We start from the raw sequence: 11,236 nt of genomic DNA, 5'->3' as shown, positions 1-11,236 counted from the left end.
CGCATGTAAATGACTTGTTGTTCCCGGAGGAACAAAAGGTGCAGAAGACTATGTCAGTCTCTGCATGCTATCAAGCGTTCTGTCTTACAGATAGCAAAAGAATGTTTATACGGATAACCACTCGGGTATTTCCGCGCATCATGGGTGCAGAATGACCAAACTTGGTCTCTGCTTGTCATCGGGCCCGCCGCCTCTGGATGACAAAAGGGTGCGAATAACCGTAAGGTATCTCCGCGTATCATGGGTGCAGAATGACCAAACTTGGTCTCTGCTTGTCATCGGGCCCGCCGCCTCTGGATGACAAAAAGGTGCGGATAACCGTAAGGTATCTCCGCGTATCATGGGTGCAGAATGACCAAACTTGGTCTCTGCTTGTCATCGGGCCCGCCGCCTCTGGATGACAAAAGGGTGCGAATAACCGTAAGGTATCTCTGCGTATCATGGGTGCAGAATGACCAAACTTGGTCTCTGCTTGTCATCGGGCCCGCCGCCTCTGGATGACAAAAGGGTGCGAATAACCGTAAGGTATCTCCGCGTATCATGGGTGCAGAATGACCAAACTTGGTCTCTGCTTGTCATCGGGCCCGCCGCCTCTGGATGACAAAAAGATGCGGATAACCGTAAGGTATCTCCGCGTATCATGGGTGCAGAATGACCAAACTTGGTCTCTGCTTGTCATCGGGCCCGCCGCCTCTGGATGACAAAAGGGTGCGAATAACCGTAAGGTATCTCCGCGTATCATGGGTGCAGAATGACCAAACTTGGTCTCTGCTTGTCATCGGGCCCGCCGCCTCTGGATGACAAAAGGGTGCGAATAACCGTAAGGTATCTCCGCGTATCATGGGTGCAGAATGACCAAACTTGGTCTCTGCTTGTCATCGGGCCCGCCGCCTCTGGATGACAAAAGGGTGCGAATAACCGTAAGGTATCTCCGCGTATCATGGGTGCAGAATGACCAAACTTGGTCTCTGCTTGTCATCGGGCCCGCCGCCTCTGGATGACAAAAGGGTGCGAATAACCGTAAGGTATCTCCGCGTATCATGGGTGCAGAATGACCAAACTTGGTCTCTGCTTGTCATCGGGCCCGCCGCCTCTGGATGACAAAAAGATGCGGATAACCGTAAGGTATCTCCGCGTATCATGGGTGCAGAATGACCAAACTTGGTCTCTGCTTGTCATCGGGCCCGCCGCCTCTGGATGACAAAAAGGTGCGGATAACCGTAAGGTATCTCCGCGTATCACTAGCTCTTGAGTCATGGCAACAAAAGGCGGTGTGGTCGACAAAAGCGAGGCTCTTGCTCCTACGTATCCTCCCATGAGGAATTCAGACCTACGTAGTTCTGGATAACTTGTGAGACTTGAAAAAGTCTCGTTGTTTTCTCCACTAAAATGCAAACATGCTTTAGCAAAGAGACAAATATTCCAACTGATTTAGAGCAGCATATGCTTTTTTTGAGTGAAAAACAATGCGTCTACCGGGGAAGGAGAGTCTGCTGATGAAATCTCCTATAACCATAAATGAGATTTTGGATGTTAGCATTTCGTTTCTAAATGACCATTTAGAGGAAACACTGGGTCCGACAAAAATAGAAGAAACCCACTCAAAGTGTATCAATCTCGCACAGGTAAGTGTCTCATCCTAATTCCGAACCATAGATATGTCATGACTTGACTTTGCAAATTATTTCCTATCAAATCAAAAATCACATGCGTGATCATGGATCAATAGGGCTTCCCTTGGGAATGGGTTCTTTTGGTGGTTTCTTCTTTCGGCTTTTGTGTGTTTTTGGCTTTTGATTTTTCTGGCTTTTTTCTTTTTCTGTTTTTGTTTAGTGCGGGGCGAGAAAAAAAGGTCGCTAGCGCACGGGATTCTGGTTGGTAATCAAAGGGAGAAGACTATTTTAGGTTGTGGTTCTCTTTCCTTCTTTTTTCGTTCATTTGGTGACAATTCTGTATTGTTCAGATATCGTCTGGTCAAAAGACCTTTCTGCACATTTCTTCTAGTTCTTTGATCAAGAACTTTCTTTCCTTCCTTTTTTTACTTTCTCCTATTCTTTGGTTGGGAATTTTCTTTCTTTTCTTTTTGACTTTCTCTTTGATTGGAAATTTTCCTTCTTTTCTTTTTTTTGCTTTCTCCCACTCTTTGATTGGGGAATTTTCCTTCTTTTCTTTTTTGCTCCCGAGGGTAAGGATTGACATTCTCACCCTAGGTCAAGGTTCATGGTGAGTCAGGATCTTGGCTCAAGGTTTGTAGAATGGCTAGACATGATACATGTCGGGGTTTGGTTTGGTTCAAGGATAAAAAGGGATGCCCCACATTATTTCCATGACACAAATGCAAAAATGATGATTTGGAAATTTTATGCAAAACTGGTCATGCATGCACCTATGTGGACACTCAAGTGTCAAATTTTTATGGTCATGTGATGCTAGGGCTCAGGATTCATTTCCTCTATTTTAAATCAACCCAATGTTTCCAAAATATGTTCTTTTATCAATTTGTGCATTCATCCGAGTCCATTTCGGGCGTCTGGGAAAATCTTCACAGCATTCACCCTTCAGGTGTATACACATTTTCCAAAAATTGGTTATGATCAATGAATTTTTTCAAAGAAAAGTTTGGAAATCGTCTCTTTTCAAAAGCATGTCATTTTTAGCTAGACAACTTATTTTCTCTTTTTCCACCTTTTTCCTTACTTGCCTTCTTCTTTTTTTTCTTATTTGCTCTCTTTTTCATTTCATTTTCTTTTCTTTTCTATTTTTATTTTTATGATGATTTTTTTGTTTATTTTACATATATGCTTTCGAACGATGTTCCTAAACGAAGAACTCTACACAGTTCCAGAATTTCAAACATCATTGATAGTAATGATATATAAATACTAACGCAACAATCTAAACAAAAATGTATGCGCTGTACAAATGACAATCGAAACATCAAAAACAAACGTTAGTCTCTCAAGTCAAAATAATAACATAGAATAAAAATGACAAAAGAAATATGAAAGAAAACATGAATCTGGGGATCTCCCAGTCACGTGTCTCCACTCCCTCCCAAGAAGTCAAGCAAATCAGCCATCTCCTCATCCTCGTGGGCTTCTTCTCCATCGCCGGGAGCTTCTGGGGGTGCCTCTCCTGCTTGGGCCTCGGGCCAATCTCCGGGCCATGCAACCTCTGCCCTGAACTGGTCTGGAGTAGGGCATGAAAAAGGAGCGAAGCCCTGGCTCTGCATGCTAAGGTTCATCTGGTACAGACAATCATGGGTCCGTACATGTGCTCGGTGGTTGGCCGCCTGCTGGCGAACCAAATGCCGTAAATACTGCTCCATGTCAAATGCCCCAGCCTGGCCAGCCTGATGAGGTGGTGGTGGCGCGCCTGCGGCCTGTGGAGCATCACCCTGAGCCTGTCTCTGGGTACAGTACTTCTCAATAAAAGCCCGGGTGATGGGCGGCCGAATCACCTTGGTAGGTGCAACGGGGACTCCGAACGACTGGCAGAGTCCTGTGATCAGTGCGGGGAATCCCAGGGCCCTGTTGGACTTATCTGGGTCCAAAGGGTGCCTAGTGGGCGCCATACCTGCAAAAATATATATGGCATCAGCGATCAACTGAGCCACATGGATGCTCATCCGTGTCAGGATGGCGTACACCAGCTGGCACTTAGGCATGGGGAGGTCGGAATTATGATCGGTGGGCAGGATGTTGCTGAGGAGCAACGTCATCCATATCTGGGTCAGGGTGGTCATATTGGTGCGCATGATTCGCACTCGCCTCCCTGCAGCAGTCCGGGCAAAATCCTGTCCCGGTATACATAGCAGCTGGGCGATGGCCTCCTCATCGAACCCATCAGACCGGTTCCTCCTCTGGCCATACTCGCATTCCTGGCCCTCTTCCAATACCATCGGATATCCCAGGAGCTGGCTGATAGCGTCGGCATCGAACGGGATCCACTGACCCCTAACCCAGGATCTCATGTCACGCACGCCTTCCTCTGTTGGCCAAGCATTGGCGTAAAACTCAAGGACTATTTCTGGATCAAACTTGGCCATGGGAGTAACCAGTGGTGCCCACCGCCGGCGCCCTATTTCCTCCTGGAAATCAGTATACTCGTCGTCCCTGAGCTGGACGCGTCGCTCCCGGAGAAACGACCATCCCTTGATGGCTTCAAAGCGCTGCTGGTGTACAACGCTCCTAAAGCGGTGACTGTCGTACTCCGGGGCGGAACTAGTTCCTTCGGCCGCCTTGTCTTTCCTGGACCTCTTTGAGGCAAGCTTCCTCGGTGCCATTCCTGCGAAGGCAAACATTTGGAAAGTTAGTTTTAGTGGGACATTACTCTTAAAGCAAAAATGGCATGTAACCTCCTCCCATAAATACAAACATCAATGTAAATTTAGAGCAAGCTTATGCGCATACTTCCTTACAAACGTTCTCTTGCACAAGACATTTAACCGAAAAAATGCACCCATATACAATCAAGGCAGCTTCGTTACCTAGATTATTTACACGTACCTCCAAGGTGTATTTGTTACTTACATCACACACATCTCCTTGGCTAAACTCACATACATGCATACTCAAGCATTTTGGGGCACCAAAAATTGCACATGTGCACATCTTGGCATTCCTAATACCTACATACGCAAACTTCATGATGAATCTTGACTATCTACACAATAAGGTGCTACATTTCATGCTCTTTTTTCAAGTTTTTGCTATCTAAAGCCGCATGCAATTCAAACATATTTTCCTTTGCTGACTAAAATTGCATTCAAATTTAAAAGGTATATTTTTTGTAATATGTTTTCTTCACATAACATGCAACATATTTATATATATTTTTTTGTGAGACCTTTTTGACTACCAAAAATTATATATACATACATTCAAGTATTTTGCTATTCATACCCAAAGTGCAAATTGCCAAAGGTATCTTGCTACCTATTCTAAACCTACACATTCATGACGAGCACAATTCCTAAACAACTAGGCGTAGGGAAAATATTATAGTGTGGCCCATAGCTGATTGCTGGCCAAAAAGGGTAACCTTACCCAATATGCATCTCCTTTTGTATTCGTTTTGCATAAAATTTTAGTTTCTAGGCCTAGGATATATGTGGGGCAATTACTCTAGCCTTTTTCGGGAATGAATACATGTTCCAAAAATAGAAACTATGTACAAACCAAAACGCCCCATGGGTTGTTTCCTTACAAAAGTCACGCGCTAATGCCATTGAGGCATTTCACCGAACACTTGGTGGGCGCGCGTTTAGGCGTCAATAGCAAGGGAACGGGGACAATGTGGCATGTCCCATTGTTTCAAAATGCATTATAGGCCTAGGGCCATCCCCTACAAACCTCTAACTCAACTTAATCAAGCAAGAAAACAAACCAAAATTGCCCCATATATTTGAGCACATTCCCACAATTTAGAGCACCAAAAGGAGATCAAAATACACCAATGAAAAGCTAGAAAGCTTAGGGATGGAATACTTACTTGTTGGTGATGAACAAAAACGCAAAATGGAATCAAAAAATGCGAAAAGGATGACCCTAGGGCTGCAAACTCGTCAATCCCGCGGGTATGGCTTTTGAAAGGGGGGAAGGGAAGTTTTTGAATGCAAAAACGTCCCCCCTTTCGTCATTCTTATATTTTGGTGCAGAGGTGGCTCGCCCAGGCGAGCTAACCTGCACTTTTTTTTTTTTTTTTTTTTTTTTTTTTTGAGGGGAACATTAACCATGTCCCCTCCCTTCTCATGGATTAGCATCTTGCCTAACTTGAACTTACTTAGGTTAGAATTAGGCGTTGATTAGTTATTTTATTATTACTCTTTTCCCCTTTTTTAAAACAAACAAATAGTAAAAGAAAGCTGCAAAATACAAAGGATACGGGGCTGCCTTGCAGCGACATTCCCTGCTTGTTTCGCACAGAGAAAGGTAACGATCGGTCGGTCGTGACCCCATCCCTGCTTGCGTTCATCCTTAAGTACCTGCAAGTAATAAACAACCAGGTATGGCCAATCTTGGCCGCATCATTACCCTACCTTGATTGGTTTCTGCCGTTCATGTTTTGTCTTCACTCCAGAAGGTAGCCCAAGGTGATCCTGCCCCTGTTTTACCACAACAATATACATGCGTATGCGTATGCGTATGCATGAATGTTTTCAAACGCAGAAAATTTAGGGAAAGTTGGTTCAGGTTCAATTCTAATTAAGCGCTTGGGGGATCCCATGAACTGAGCGGAAGGGCTCAGGCGATCACAAATTAACGCAAGGTGTGAAACTAACGTGAGGACTAAAAGCCTCAAATCCACGTTCATTTCTTTGAAAGATTGTAACGAGAGATACAACAGACAGGAAATCCCTGGGGGAAATCCAGAAAACGCATAAAGATAAAGAACATGCAGCGACATCCTTAATTGCCCCAGCTTCTAAGCATAATATCGTTTGACGACATCAGAGTTCACGGGTGAAGGTAGCTCTTCGCCATCCATGTTGGTAAGCACCAGGGCTCCTCCGGAAAAAGCCCTCTTCACAACAAAAGGCCCTTCGTAGTTCGGGGCCCATTTCCCTCGATGGTCCTTGACAGCATGGGACATTTTCTTTAGCACAAGGTCTCCCTCATGGAACTTGCGTAAGCGTACTTTCTTGTCGAATGCACTCTTCATTCTTTGCTGGTATAAGCGCCCATGACTCATGGCCGTTAAGCGCTTACCCTCAATGAGGTTGAGCTGATCGTAGCGTGTTTGAGCCCATTCTGATTCCTTTAATCCGGATTCTGCCAAGATCCTTAATGACGGGACTTCTACCTCAAATGGTAACACCGCCTCCATCCCATATACCAATGAGAACGGCGTTGCCCCAGTTGACGTTCGTACTGAAGTCCGGTAACCGTGTAACGCGAATGGGAGCATCTCGTGCCAATCCTTGTATGACACGGTCATCTTTTGGATAATCTTTTTGATATTCTTATTGGCTGCTTCCACGGCTCCATTCATCTTTGGCCGGTAGGGTGTGGAATTGTGATGCTGGATTTTAAACTCCTCGCACATTTCCCCCATCATCTTGTTATTCAGGTTGGTGCCGTTGTCCGTGATAATCTTCCTTGGCAAACCATATCGGCAGATAATCTCCTTCTTAATGAACCTGACCACCACATTCCTCGTGACATTGGTATATGAAGCCGCCTCGACCCACTTGGTGAAATAATCTATTGCTACAAGGATGAAGCGATGACCATTCGAGGCCTTGGGCTCAATGGCCCCAATGACATCTATTCCCCACATGGAGAAAGGCCAAGGGGCGGACATGACATTCAGAGGATGCGGTGGGGCATTGACATTATCCGCGAATGCTTGACATTTGTGGCACTTCCTCACATGGACACAACAATCACTTTCCATGGTAAGCCAGTAATAACCTGCTCTTAAGATCTTCCTGGCCATAGCATGCCCGTTGGCGTGCGTTCCAAACGAGCCCTCATGGACTTCCTCGATCATGTGATTTGCCTCCTTGGCATCCACACATCGCAGGAGTGTCATGTCGTGATTTCTCTTATACAGTGTGCCTCCGCTCATGAAGAAACTGGCTGCCAACCTCCTCAATGTCCTTTTATCGTTGTCGGCAATCTCTGGCGGGTATTCTTTGCTTTCGACATATCGCTTGATGTCGTAATACCAGGGCTTTCCGTCCCGTTCCTCTTCCACTTGGCAACAATGTGCGGGTTTTCCACGACACTGAAATTCAACGTAGGGTAGGTCCCCGTGCGGTGTTAGCTGGAACATAGATGCCAATGTAGCAAGTGCATCCGCCATTTGATTTTCCTCGCGGGGAATATGATGGAAGGAGATCTCATCGAAAGTCTCAGCCAACTCCTTGATGTAGGCTTTGTAGGGTATCAGCTTGGGATCTCTAGTTTCCCATTCTCCTCTCAGCTGATGGATTACCAACGCTGAGTCGCCGTACACCTTGAGTAGTTTGACATCGGAGTCAATTGCTGCCTGGACGGCTAGGGCACATGCTTCATATTCGGCCATGTTGTTGGTGCAGTCGAATCCTAGCCTGGCTGTGAAAGGTACACATTGATTGTCCGGAGAGATCAACACTGCCCCAACGCCATGACCTAGAATGTTTGACGCTCCGTCAAACCATACAGTCCATTTGTCCCGATCTTCGTCCAACTTTTCCTCGAACAAGGCCATGATGTCCTCATCCGGGAATTCCGGATGCATGGGCTGGTAGTCGTTAAGAGGCTGTTGAGCCAAATAATCTGCCAAAGCGCTTCCTTTTATCGCCTTTTGGGTGACGTAGACTATATCAAACTCAGATAGCAAGACTTGCCACCGGGCGATTCGTCCTGTAAGAGCTGGCTTTTCAAAGATGTACTTAACCGGGTCCATTTTGGATATCAACCAGGTAGTATGACTCAGCATGTACTGCCTTAGGCGATGGGATACCCATACTAAAGCACAACACGTTCTTTCGAGCAAGGAGTAATTCATCTCACAGGTCGTGAACTTCTTACTTAGGTAGTAAACAGCGCGCTCTTTCTTCCCGGATTCGTCATGTTGCCCCAGCATACACCCCATTGACTCGTCCAAGATTGTCATGTACAAAATGAGAGGCCTTCCAGGTACTGGTGGCATAAGCACGGGAGGATTCATTAGGCACTTTTTGATCCTTCCAAAAGCCTCTTGGCAATCCTCATTCCACCGGTCAGTCTGGTTTTTACGCAAGAGTTTAAACAACGGCTCACAAATGGCGGTGAGCTGCGATATGAATCTGGCAATATAATTCAAGCGCCCCAGGAAACCTCGGACTTGCCTCTCTGTACGGGGTTCTGGCATCTCAAGGATAGCCTTCACTTTTTCGGGGTCTACCTCTATCCCTTTCTGGCTTACAACGAAACCAAGCAATTTCCCTGATTTGACCCCAAAGGTACACTTAGCGGGGTTCAACCTTAATTGATATTTCTTAAGCCTTTCGAACAATTTCCGCAGGTTGACAAGGTGTTCTTCCTCAGATTTAGATTTAGCAATTATGTCGTCCACGTAGACCTCGATCTCTTGATGCATCATATCGTGGAACAAAGCTACCATGGCCCGTTGATAAGTTGCCCCGGCATTCTTGAGTCCAAAGGACATCACCTTGTAACAGAACGTTTCCCCACAGGGTGACGAAAGTAGTCTTCTCCATATCCTCGGGCGCCATCTTTATCTGATTGTAACCAGAGAAACCGTCCATGAAGGAAAATAAAGCGAAATTGGCCGTGTTATCTACGAGGATATCGATGTGTGGTAACGGAAAATTGTCCTTGGGACTGGCCCGATTCAGGTCCCGGTAATCTACACACATTCGTACTTTCCCACCTTTTTTAGGAACTGGTACGATGTTGGCAACCCATTCTGGATACCGAGCGACGGCCAGAAATCCAGCGTCAAATTGCTTCTTCACTTCTTCTTTTATCTTCAAGGATGTTTCGGGCTTCATCCTCCTCAATTTCTGTTTTACTGGGGAACACCCGGGATTTAGAGGTAATCGGTGCTGCACAATGTCAGAACTCAAACCGGGCATATCTTGGTATGACCAAGCAAAGATGTCTTGGTAGTTTTTTAGCAGGATTATTAATTCTTCACGGATAGGTGCGGTAATGCCTGTACCTATCTTTACTTCCCTCTTTCCACTGCCAATTCCTAAGTCTACTAGCTCTGTTTCTTCTTGATGAGGCCCCATTTCTTGGTCCTCATGGGCGACCACTCTTTCTAGTTCCGAAGGAAGTCCCACATCCTCATCTCCTTCATCTTCCGTTTGGTTCATTTCTTGCTCGAAGTTGATAGACGGGTCCCAGGTATTAGTACCTTCGGGGGACTCGTCATCGAATCTGCCGTTTCAGAAAAAGAAGTAAACATGCAAATGAATGAGAATGGGTAGAGACCAGGAACAGATGAAGAAAGATCCTTGTATTATAAATTCAAAAACAAAAGACACAAAGCCTTAACAAAACGAAAACTCTAAAGCCTAGGCCCAACTATAGAGCTTTTAAAACCGTAAAGGTTTACATTATGCTTGTTGCGTAAATGCCGGGGCGTTCCTCCACTCGCCAATTTCCCAGCTGGAAATCAGGAGGGCATGGTCGGACCAAATCCGAAGTACTTGGAAACATCATCTTCACATATCGCGAACACTTGACCTTCGTCTCCCAGACCCGCACTTATAAAGCTTCTACTTATGTGGCAGGGCGGGCTTCCTTCACTTCTTGTCTCCAACGCGAGCTCTGACCATTGTTCTTCCTTCCCGCGATGCTTCTTTTCATGTCCGCCTGAGTGGGCTTATAGCCTAAACCATACTTCCCACGATTTCCTTGGGTTTTTATCAGGCTAGTTATGCCGCCATTGTCTTTGCCTAAACCCATCCCGGGTTCATAACCGTTCCCCAACATAACTCGGCCATCATTACCGCCGCATCGGACAGACAAGGTTGCCCAAAGAGGGAGTCCACGGAGGAAATGCTGACCACCTCAAAAGACTGGAAAGCGGTTTCTAACGATTCTTCTGCGGCTTCCACATAAGGCATGGAGGATGGGCAGCTTACCAAGATATCTTCCTCGCCTGACACGATGACCAAGTGCCCCTCCACTACGAATTTCAGCTTTTGGTGGAGTGTAGAAGGCACAACTCCCACTGAGTGGATCCAAGGGCGCCCCAACAGGCAGCTGTAGGGGGGGTTAATATCCATTATTTGGAAGGTGACTTGACAGGTGTGAGGGCCTATTTGTACTGGGAGATCGATCTCTCCCCTAACCTCTCGGCGAGTGCCGTCGAAGGCCCGAACCACCATTGAACTTGGTTTTAAATGGGAAGCATTGAATGGTAACTTGTCCAAAGTGCTCTTAGGCATCACGTTTAAACTGGAACCATTATCGATGAGTACCTTGGCCACGATATGGTCCATACACTTGACTGATACGTGTAAAGCCTTATTATGCCCTCTCCCCTCGGCGGGGATTTCTTCTTCGGCGAAGGCAAGATAGTTGTTGGCAGTGATATTGTTGACCAGCCCTCCGAAACCTTCTACCGAAATATCTTGGGCCACGTGAGCCTCGTTCAGCACTTTTACTAGCAGAGCCCGATGAGGCTCGGAGCTTATAAGTAACTCTAACAGCGAGACCCTAGCCGGGGTTTTGGTTGAGCTGTTCGATAACCTTGAATTCGCTCTGCTGAATTATCCGAAGGACTCGCTGGC

The sequence above is a fragment of the Glycine soja genome, chromosome 15, assembly GCF_004193775.1.
Source record: "Glycine soja cultivar W05 chromosome 15, ASM419377v2, whole genome shotgun sequence".
Taxonomy (NCBI): Eukaryota; Viridiplantae; Streptophyta; class Magnoliopsida; order Fabales; family Fabaceae; genus Glycine; species Glycine soja.
The sequence above is the reverse complement of the archived record's forward strand: the minus strand, read 5'-3'. Positions refer to the sequence as shown.